Source organism: Xyrauchen texanus, chromosome 2, assembly GCF_025860055.1.
Source record: "Xyrauchen texanus isolate HMW12.3.18 chromosome 2, RBS_HiC_50CHRs, whole genome shotgun sequence".
Lineage (NCBI taxonomy): Eukaryota > Metazoa > Chordata > Actinopteri > Cypriniformes > Catostomidae > Xyrauchen > Xyrauchen texanus.
In genome coordinates this window covers 1,367,441-1,380,337 of record NC_068277.1, presented here as the reverse complement: position 1 = coordinate 1,380,337, position 12,897 = coordinate 1,367,441, and the positions used below count along the sequence as shown (strand labels likewise).

Below are 12,897 nucleotides of genomic sequence, written 5' to 3'. Positions count from 1 at the left end.
GATACCCCTGCACAACAGACGTTTTGCAAGTTCTTTCACCATTTAATCACATTCAGGATATATATTACAGGTATATAATTCTATTTTCACTAATAAATGTTTCGTTAATGTGCCTCAGACGGACGTGTTTGGAGCAAGTCACTGGGATTCAGCATCATGGATGCTGAGTCAAGTTACAGTAGTAGAAACTTCATGTCTCAAGAGTTTTGGTCCCTTGTCGAGCGGTTCTCAATATTTTGCAGAGTTGCTTGTGCTTGTGAGATTTGTTGAGGTGTGTTGACACCTATTGACGTGGCTCGTAAAGCAGATGTACGTCAAGCTTGAAAGGTTGTTGATTTTGCTTGATGACATCACCTCTACAACCATCTCACGTGCGTAATGAACACTGGACGATCTCTCCACTTACTTGCAGCTTATATGATAGGAAAATTCATATTTTAATACAGAATTTATTTATATACATATCAGGGGGCATGATTAACTGTGTTAACTGTAATATAATTAATTACACTAAATTAACGTGTTAAATTGACAGCCCAATATGAGGAGTTTGTGATGGTTCAGCTAGATGCTAATGTTCACTATGGATCATTATTGTAGTCAAATACTCTAATGAGCAACTTATGACACAAACGTGACATTTATACTTTATTTTATTCACAAACGTTACCAAGAACGGTTTCGAAATAAGTTAACTTTAACAAACTATGCTTTTCTTGTGGGGAAAAAAAATTAAGAATATGGATAAATAATAATAAACATATGAATAAAGAGAGATTTAATAATAACAGTAAAAATAGTTTGCACTCACCCGGAGCTCACACAGAAACTAATACTGACGGCATTACGGTAATACAGTAAATAAACAAACATTTTAATCTTTTCACATGTTATTATTCAAACAAACAGGTGGTGAAAATGGGCTTTTATTAAATGTGCTTTGCCCGGGTTCAGATATTTAATGCACATATCAGTCTGATCAGCTTCAGAGTTTCTCGTACCGCTTCACATTTCCTTTCCACCATAAAAACACATCGTCATCCGTTGGATTGCACAACTCCAACAAGAACTGAATATCAACAGAGTCGGATTCTTCTTCTCTCATCCAACACCTCGATGACATACAGCCACAGCGCCCCCCAGTGGACTCAACTGTAACTTTGAGATTTGGTGAGAGATTCAGTAGGAAAGTTCTGGGTAATTCAGCATTTCTCACGGTAGGCAAACGTGCAATGAAAATCAATTTGTGATGTTCGAGTAGTGTTTTTAATAGTCGACTAGCTGCTACAGACCATGTACTCGATTAGTTGATTATTCGTGCTCATTACTAATGTTAACACTAACAGTTCACGATGAAAAAGTGAGACTAGAAGTTTCAAGACACAATTATATGATGTAGTGTGTGCTAACACAGGCATACTGTCTACTAAATACTCAAAAGTATGTACTTCACTATCCGCAGCAAATGACTTAAACCCACAAACTCTTCAGTGTTTTGGAAAGTGTATTTTTTATGTATATTTTCTGGAAAGTCATGTTTTCGTCAGTGTTTTGTGTAATCAAACAGATGTTGTATAATGTAAGTATAACAAACATATGTAAGAATAATGAAGACTTCTGATGAATATGAGAAATATTTCACCTCAGTATGAGTTCAGAAAGCAAAAATTTCAGATCTTTTGCTTCCTCTGACACACAATTATCTTAGAAAATGACTTTAATGGCTGCAATCTTGTCATTTGAACACATTTACAAGAATCTGTAGCCAAGACGCCTGTCTGCGCCCGCTGCTGTCATGAGACCAGAATGAGACTTGATCTGAGAAATAAAGTGGTTTATATACTGCTAGGGTGCGTTCACACTTGTTTTGATTCAGTCGTCTCAGAGCAGTTAAGAAGAATTTGGATTAAACGGGAACACACATATTAATTGTAAAGCACGCCGGATTCATTGTCATCATTGACGTGTAAATGTGGCCGATCATGTGCTGATGTTTTAGATTGCTTGCATTCAAAATTCAAGGGCAATATATGTTTAATAAAAGCTCTTTTTCACAGGGGAGGAAGTTTTGATTGTGAAAGATTCAGTATGTTTTCACAGTACAATGAACTCTTTCATCTCAGCAGATCATGAGTTCTTTAACTAGGGGGTGTGCAGTGAAGCAATTATCTGTATCTGTTCATATGACAATATTATCTGTATCTGTCTTCGGATAGAGTCGGGAGTGGGCGGGGCTTAAACCAGAAATGCGCCAAAACTAAATGAAACGCCTATATTAAAAGTGTTACGCTAACATTTATAGTTTATTTTAATGAAACATGCCTATAAGTCTTTTCATAATAATAATAATAAAAAATAATATTAAGGGTCCCGAAGTCCCGAAGGGGCGAAAGATCCCTATTGTTTTCAACAAAAGGTCAAACAATATGAAAAAGTCCTGTATTGGCCATTTTGGATGTCGGCCAACTAGAATTTAGACATAAAATGCAATATTTTACCAATGACTTGGTGAAAATAAAAAAAAAATGCGGTTTGTGTCTTTAGCACCATGCTCTGAAGGGACTCAAAAAGTTTCGGGACAGCGCCATCTTGTGGTCAAACATTATAGTGCTATTTATAAAAATGCTAATAGCTATTGACACCTTTTGCCTACTGTCATGAGACTGGTCTTGATAGATTCTGCGGTTCATGCCGAGAACAATGATCCCAAATATGTCATGATCGAGCAAACTTCCAGTCCGGCATTTTTAAATGTTTTGAAAAGGTACGTTTACAAGCTCAACCTAGATTTTTTGTCCGATTTGCACAAAAATTTGCCTGCATCATCTAGAGGCACTCAAGACAAAAGCATATTGAACGAATATTTATATACCTTACCATTTTCGAATGGCGCTTCAACGAATTTGACGAAGAATGTGCAAAATGTAACTTGAGGCTGTATCTCCGCAACACTTTGAGGGATTGGGATGAAACTTGGTACATGTCATCACCATTAGGTCTTGAGGTTACCCGCGGCATTTTGCCATACTGCCATACATACTTGCCATACCAATACACACCAACAAACACACAAGCAAACACACACACAAATCACAACCACACACACTCATATATACACAAACATACACAAAAGCAAACACACACACTCAAACACACACATTCATAAACACACACACACACACACACAGACACACACACTCTCTCTCTCTCTCACACACACAAACACACACACACACTCTCTCTCTCTCAAACACACACAAACACACTCTCACAGATACAAACACACACACACAGATGCACACAAACACACACAGACGCACACAAACACACAAACATAAACACACACACTCATACACACACACTCTCTCTCTCTCTCTCTCTCTCTCTCTCTCACAAACAAACACACACGCCCACACACAAACACATACGCGCACACACACACTCATACACACTCACAAACTCTCACAAATACAAAACACACACACACATTTATGTGTGTAAACAGGTACACATAAATAGGTGTGTTTCCAATTGAATATAAGCTAACTACATACTGAATACAGTTTAATGCCTCCTATTCTTTGTAAATAGTATGTGAAGCAGTATAAAGTGTGTAACAGCGTTATCAAAGAGGACAGCTCGCCGCGGGATACACTTCACTCCTCACGCTCTTCACGCTTCAATATCTTTCAACACGCAACACGTCAGTTATCTGCCTCTTTCACACACGTGTATTAATACTGTGAAACAGAGCGAAGGAAAGAAACATTCACCTGACAGTGACAAAAAGAAAGAAAGAAACTGATCTGACTGTGTAGGCAGCATTTTAAGGCATCAATGTCACTCGACATGAAGGCTTTTTTGATGGTAGTATCCAAGTGACACTTTTAACCAAAATTAGATGATGATTTCTCACACTGTACTGCCAATAAAAAACACATAAGTCTTCTAAAAATAACACTTTTTCAATTCAGCCAAAAATAAACAAACACAATTCCCTAACACTAAAATAACCCCAAAATATACTTAATAATCTAACCCTAAACTAAACCTAAACTAAACCTACCCTAACCTAACTCTAAACTAAAACAAACCAAACCCCAAAATAACCTCAACAATAATTTAACTATAAACTAACCATAATCTCACCATAACCCTAATCTAACACTACCCTAAATCTAACCCTAAACTAACACAAACCTAACCACAAAATAACCTTAACACTAATCTAACCCTAAAATAACCTTAAAATAACCACAACAATAATCTAACCACAACCCTAATCTAACACCACCCTAATCTAACCCTAAACGAACACAACCCTAACCACAAAATAACCTTAACACTAATCTAACCCTAAAATAACCTTAAAATAACCACAACAATAATCTAACCACAACCCTAATCTAACACCACCCTAACCTAACCCTAAACGAACACAACCCTAACCACAAAATAACCTTAACACCAATCTAACCCTAAACTAACCTTAAAATAACCACAACAATAATCTAACCACAACCCTAATCTAACACTACCCTAATCTAACTCCAAACTAACACAAACCTAACCACAAAATAACCCTAATTAAACTAACCAAACCATAAAATAACCTTAACCCTAATCTAACCCTAAACTAACCTTAAAATAACCACAACAATAATCTAACCACAACCCTAATCTAACACTACCCTAATCTAACTCCAAACTAACACAAACCTAACCACAAAATAACCTTAACACTAATCTAACCCTAAACTAACCTTAAAATAACCACAACAATAATCTAACCAGAATCTTACCATAACCCTAATCTAACACTACCCTAATCTAACTCCAAACTAACACAAACCTAAACACAAAATAACCATAACCCTAATCTAACACTAACCTAACACTAACCAAACCATAAAATAACCTTAAACCTAATCTAACTCTAAAATAAACTTAACCCTAAACTAAACCAAAAATAACCTAAAATAATAATCCAACCATAACATAAACCCAAAATAACCCTAACCTAACTGCAAAATAACCCTAATCTAACACTAACCAAACCATAAAATAACCTAACCCTAATCTAATCCTAAACTAACCCCAAAATAACCTTAACCCTAATCGAACCATACAATAACCACAACAATAATCTAACCATAATCTTACCCTTATCTAACTCTAAACACAAACCAAAACCCCAAAATAACCCTAATCTAACACTAACCAAACCATAAAATAACCTTAATCCTAATCTAACCCTAAACAATCTTAAAATAACCACAACAATAATCTAACCATAATCTAACACTAACCAAACCATAAAATAACCTAACCCTAATCTAATCCTAAACTAACCCCAAAATAACCTTAACCCTAATCGAACCATAGAATAACCACAACAATAATCTAACCATAATCTAACACTAAACTAACACAAACCTAACCACGAAAAACATTAACCCTAATCTAACCCTAAAATAAACTTATCCCTAAACTAACCCTAAACTAACTTTAAAATAACCACAACAATAATCTAACCATAATCTAACACTAGCCTAATCTAACACTGAACTAACACTAACCAAACCATAAAATAACCTTAATCCTAATCTAATCCTAAACTAACCCCAAAATAACCTTAACCCTAGTCTAACCATACAATAACCACAACAATAATCTAACCATAATCTTACATTTATCTAACTCTAAACACTAACCAAAACCCCAAAATAACCCTAATCTAACACTAACCAAACCATAAAATAACCTTAATCCTAATCTAACCATACAATAACCACAACAATAATCTAACCATAATCTTACCACAACCCAAATCTAACACTACCCTAATCTAACCCTAAACTAACCTTAACCACAAAATAACCCTAACACTAATCTAACCCTAAACTAACCTTAAAATAACCACAACAATAATCTAACCACAACCCTAATCTAACACAAACCTAATCTAACTCCAAACTAACACAAACCTAACCACAAAATAACCTTAACACTAATCTAACCCTAAACTAACCTTAAAATAACCATAACAATAATCTAACCACAACCTTAATCTAACACTACCCTAATCTAACTCCAAACTAACACAAACCTAACCACAAAATAACCCTAATTAAACTAACACTAACCAAACCATAAAATAACCTTAACCCTAATCTAACTCTAAACTAACCTTAAAATAACCACAACAATAATCTAACCATAATCTTACCATAACCCTAATCTAACACTACCCTAATCTAACTCCAAACTAACACAAACCTAACCACAAAATAACCTTAACCCTAATCTAACTCTAAACTAACCTTAAAATAGCCACAACAATAATCTAACCATAATCTTACCACAACCCTAATCTTACACTACCCTAATCTAACTCCAAACTAACACAAACCTAAACACAAAATAACCTTAACACTAATCTAACCCTAAACTAACCTTAAAATAACCACAACAATAATCTAACCACAACCCTAATCTAACACCACCCTAATCTAACCCTAAACGAACATAACCCTAACCACAAAATAACCCTAACACCAATCTAACCCTAAACTAACCTTAAAATAACCACAACAATAATCTAACCACAACCCTAATCTAACACTACCCTAATCTAACTCCAAACTAACACAAACCTAACCACAAAATAACCCTAATTAAACTAACACTAACCAAACCATAAAATAACCTTAACCCTAATCTAACTCTAAACTAACCTTAAAATAACCACAACAATAATCTAACCATAATCTTACCATAACCCTAATCTAACGCTACCCTAATCTAACTCCAAACTAACACAAACCTAAACACAAAATAACCTTAACACTAATCTAACCCTAAACTAACCTTAAAATAACCACAACAATAATCTAACCATAATCTTACCACAACCCTAATCTTACACTACCCTAATCTAACTCCAAACTAACACAAACCTAACCACAAAATAACCTTAACACTAATCTAACCCTAAACTAACCTTAAAATAACCACAACAATAATCTAACCACAACCCTAATCTAACACCACCCTAATCTAACCCTAAACGAACACAACCCTAACCACAAAATAAACCTAACACCAATCTAACCCTAAACTAACCTTAAAATAACCACAACAATAATCTAACCACAACCCTAATCTAACACTACCCTAATCTAACCCTAAACGAACACAACCCTAACCACAAAATAACCCTAACACCAATCTAACCCTAAACTAACCTTAAAATAACCACAACAATAATCTAACCATAATCTTACCACAACCCTAATCTTACACTACCCTAATCTAACTCCAAACTAACACAAACCTAACCACAAAATAACCTTAACACCAATCTAACCCTAAACTAACCTTAAAATAACCACAACAATAATCTAACCACAACCCTAATCTAACACTACCCTAATCTAACCCTAAACGAACACAACCCTAACCACAAAATAACACTAACACCAATCTAACCCTAAACTAACCTTAAAATAACCACAACAATAATCTAACCACAACCCTAATCTAACACTACCCTAATCTAACTCCAAACTAACACAAACCTAACCACAAAATAACCCTAATTAAACTAACACTAACCAAACCATAAAATAACCTTAACCCTAATCTAACTCTAAACTAACCTTAAAATAACCACAACAATAATCTAACCATAATCTTACCATAACCCTAATCTAACACTACCCTAATCTAACTACAAAATAACACAAACCTAACCACAAAATAAACCTAATTAAACTAACACTAACCAAACCATAAAATAACCTTAACCCTAATCTAACTCTAAACTAACCTTAAAATAACCACAACAATAATCTAACCATAATCATACCATAACCCTAATCTAACACTACCCTAATCTAACTCCAAACTAACACAAACCTAAACACAAAATAACCTTAACACTAATCTAACCCTAAACTAACCTTAAAATAACCACAACAATAATCTAACCATAATCTTACCACAACCCTAATCTTACACTACCCTAATCTAACTCCAAACTAACACAAACCTAACCACAAAATAACCTTAACACTAATCTAACCCTAAACTAACCTTAAAATAACCACAACAATAATCTAACCACAACCCTAATCTAACACCACCCTAATCTAACCCTAAACGAACACAACCCTAACCACAAAATAACCCTAACACCAATCTAACCCTAAACTAACCTTAAAATAACCACAACAATAATCTAACCACAACCCTAATCTAACACTACCCTAATCTAACTCCAAACTAACACAAACCTAACCACAAAATAAACCTAATTAAACTAACACTAACCAAACCATAAAATAACCTTAACCCTAATCTAACTCTAAACTAACCTTAAAATAACCACAACAATAATCTAACCATAATCTTACCACAACCCTAATCTTACACTACCCTAATCTAACTCCAAACTAACACAAACCTAACCACAAAATAACCTTAACACTAATCTAACCCTAAACTAACCTTAAAATAACCACAACAATAATCTAACCATAATCTTACCATAACCCTAATCTAACACTACCCTAATCTAACTCCAAACTAACACAAACCTAACCACAAAATAACCTTAACACTAATCTAACCCTAAACTAACCTTAAAATAACCACAACAATAATCTAACCACAACCCTAATCTAACACCACCCTAATCTAACTCCAAACTAACACAAACCTAACCACAAAATAAACCTAATTAAACTAACACTAACCAAACCATAAAATAACCTTAACCCTAATCTAACTCTAAACTAACCTTAAAATAACCACAACAATAATCTAACCATAATCTTACCATAACCCTAATCTAACACTACCCTAATCTAACTCCAAACTAACACAAACCTAAACACAAAATAACCTTAACACTAATCTAACCCTAAACTAACCTTAAAATAACCACAACAATAATCTAACCATAATCTTACCACAACCCTAATCTTACACTACCCTAATCTAACTCCAAACTAACACAAACCTAACCACAAAATAACCTTAACACTAATCTAACCCTAAACTAACCTTAAAATAACCACAACAATAATCTAACCACAACCCTAATCTAACACCACCCTAATCTAACCCTAAACGAACACAACCCTAACCACAAAATAACCCTAACACCAATCTAACCCTAAACTAACCTTAAAATAACCACAACAATAATCTAACCACAACCCTAATCTAACACTACCCTAATCTAACTCCAAACTAACACAAACCTAACCACAAAATAACCCTAATTAAACTAACACTAACCAAACCATAAAATAACCTTAACCCTAATCTAACTCTAAACTAACCTTAAAATAACCACAAAAATAATCTAACCATAATCTTACCATAACCCTAATCTAACTCCAAACTAACCTTAAAATAACCACAACAATAATCTAACCATAATCTTACCATAACCCTAATCTAACACTACCCTAATCTAACTCCAAACTAACACAAACCTAACCACAAAATAAACCTAATTAAACTAACACTAACCAAACCATAAAATAACCTTAACCCTAATCTAACTCTAAACTAACCTGAAAATAACCACAACAATAATCTAACCATAATCTTACCATAACCCTAATCTAACACTACCCTAATCTAACTCCAAACTAACACAAACCTAACCACAAAATAACCTTAACACTAATCTAACTCTAAACTAACCTTAAAATAACCACAAAAATAATCTAACCATAATCTTACCATAACCCTAATCTAACTCCAAACTAACCTTAAAATAACCACAACAATAATCTAACCATAATCTTACCATAACCCTAATCTAACACTACCCTAATCTAACTCCAAACTAACACAAACCTAACCACAAAATAACCTTAACACTAATCTAACCCTAAACTAACCTTAAAATAACCACAACAATAATCTAACCATAATCTTACCATAACCCTAATCTAACACTACCCTAATCTAACTCCAAACTAACACAAACCTAACCACAAAATAACCTTAACACTAATCTAACCCTAAACTAACCTTAAAATAACCACAAAAATAATCTAACCATAATCTTACCATAACCCTAATCTAACTCCAAACTAACCTTAAAATAACCACAACAATAATCTAACCATAATCTTACCATAACCCTAATCTAACACTACCCTAATCTAACTCCAAACTAACACAAACCTAACCACAAAATAAACCTAATTAAACTAACACTAACCAAACCATAAAATAACCTTAACCCTAATCTAACTCTAAACTAACCTTAAAATAACCACAACAATAATCTAACCATAATCTTACCATAACCCTAATCTAACACTACCCTAATCTAACTCCAAACTAACACAAACCTAACCACAAAATAACCCTAATTAAACTAACACTAACCAAACCATAAAATAACCTTAACCCTAATCTAACTCCAAACTAACACAAACCTAACCACAAAATAAACCTAATTAAACTAACACTAACCAAACCATAAAATAACCTTAACCCTAATCTAACTCTAAACTAACCTTAAAATAACCACAACAATAATCTAACCATAATCTTACCATAACCCTAATCTAACACTACCCTAATCTAACTCCAAACTAACACAAACCTAACCACAAAATAACCTTAACACTAATCTAACTCTAAACTAACCTTAAAATAACCACAAAAATAATCTAACCATAATCTTACCATAACCCTAATCTAACTCCAAACTAACCTTAACATAACCACAACAATAATCTAACCATAATCTTTCCATAACCCTAATCTAACACTACCCTAATCTAACTCCAAACTAACACAAACCTAACCACAAAATAACCTTAACACTAATGTAACCCTAAACTAACCTTAAAATAACCACAACAATAATCTAACCATAATCTTACCATAACCCTAATCTAACACTACCCTAATCTAACTCCAAACTAACACAAACCTAACCACAAAATAACCCTAATTAAACTAACACTAACCAAACCATAAAATAACCTTAACCCTAATCTAAAGGCCATTGCACACTGAGTCCGAAATTCGCATCCGAAATTTTCGCACGTTAAAAAAAAAATTCGACCTCACGTTATTTCAATCACGCTTGCACACTGCCTCCGAAACTTTCGTCCGTAATAAAAAAATTCAGATCGGGTTCGATTTTCTGCGTTTTTCGCATCCACAGCCAGCATTTTGAGAGGTTTTTTGACAAATCGGAGCCACTGTACAAGTGACCGGCAAAATCCAGAATGGCGTCTGACAAGATGATACACTTCGTCTCGCAGCACAAAGTACTGTATGAAAAACAAAATGCGGATTACAAAAACACTGAATATGCGCAGTCCTTTCAGTTTCGGTTTTCAATTCGATCAAGTGTATGTTCTCTCGATCGGAATAGAAAAGGAATAAACCTCCCCTTTCAATCAGATCGAAATTTCGGATCGATTTAGGTGTGATTGAGCAGCCAATTCGATTACTATTGTATTATTAGGGTACAAAATATAACCTGTATACAGCTGATCTGTCTGCCCAGCGCTTCCGCTCTGTGCTGTGTGTGTGTGTGTGTGTGTGTGTGTGTGTGTGTGTGTGTGTGTGTGTGTGTGTGTGTGTGTGTGTGTGTGATAGCTACCTTAGACATACTGCCAGTCTCTGTTCAGTATCGATTGGCTTACGGAAATTTGTAGTCTTCTTTTTAATGTGTGGCTCCAGTATCGCTAGCAAAGCATCAAACTTTTCCACAGACATTCTGATTCTGAGGTAAATTTTGAATCGCTCGGGATAATTTCGCAACTCCTTGATAAGGAGCTGAAACTCTCCTTCCTCTCGGCGCAATCTCAGGATTGGATGGACCCAATATTTCCTCTTTCTTTTTCTCTTTTAAAGAAGAGAGAGGGCAACAAAATCATCCTCACTGCTTGACGAATCCATTTTGTATTTTTTGCGTTTTTTTCCGCAAAGGTTTAATAAATACGCATCGGACTCAGTGTGCAAGGTTTCTGTGCGTGACGAAGTTTTATGCTGATGAACACGAAAAAACGCATACGAAAATTTCGGACTCAGTGTGCAATGGCCTTAACTCTAAACTAACCTTAAAATAACCACAACAATAATCTAACCATAATCTTACCATAACATAACCCCAAAATAACCCTAATCTAACACTATCCTAATATTAATCTAACACTAAACTAACCCTACCATAACCATACCATAATCTAACCATAATCTAACCTAAAAACGAATCTAACTGTAATCTATTTTTCATCCTTTCATTCTCATTAACCTTGTATTTTTTCATTTCCATTCTTAATTCATCAACAGACAAATAGACAAATCAAAAAGGATATGTCCCGTTCGAGGCCTCGAGTGACACAATCTGAAAGTGAACAGCATGAGATCGTCATCACTGCTGCTATCGCCGTTGAGAAAGAGATCCTTATGGATTAAAAACACGAGATGTTCTGCACGACCGTGTGATTGATTGATTAAACAGGAAAGGAGATCTGATTTTCAATTCAAGTAAATTGGTACTTTTTGGGTTGTTATAGCAACATCAAGAGTTTTGTAAGTGTAAATCAGGCTGCTTGAGCATTCAGTGTCCGATCAAGTACTGAAAAGTAACCGTGTATCCTGACAAGCAAAATTACTACAAGCAAAATTTAAATTGCAAATATAATTAGAGCTTTTTCTTGGAATTAGAGATCCTTGATTCTGGCTTTGGTTCGTGGACGTGTTTTTATAATGTCAGTTGGTATCATTAGTTGACGGGCACGTAATGTATGATGGGCATATGGCGTCTTATTCATTGTGAAACTGTGTCCTTCATGGCATGAATCAGGTCTAGACTTTAAATGCACGGCCAGCAGCTGATAAACA

At 34.6% G+C, this 12,897-nt stretch overlaps 1 protein-coding gene across 7 annotated transcripts in view; it reads right to left on the bottom strand.

Annotated features, from left to right (window-relative positions):
• Window positions 1-12,897, bottom strand: part of nrxn2b (neurexin 2b) — a 786,445-nt gene that overhangs the window by 624,290 nt on the left and 149,258 nt on the right. The window lies entirely within an intron of this gene.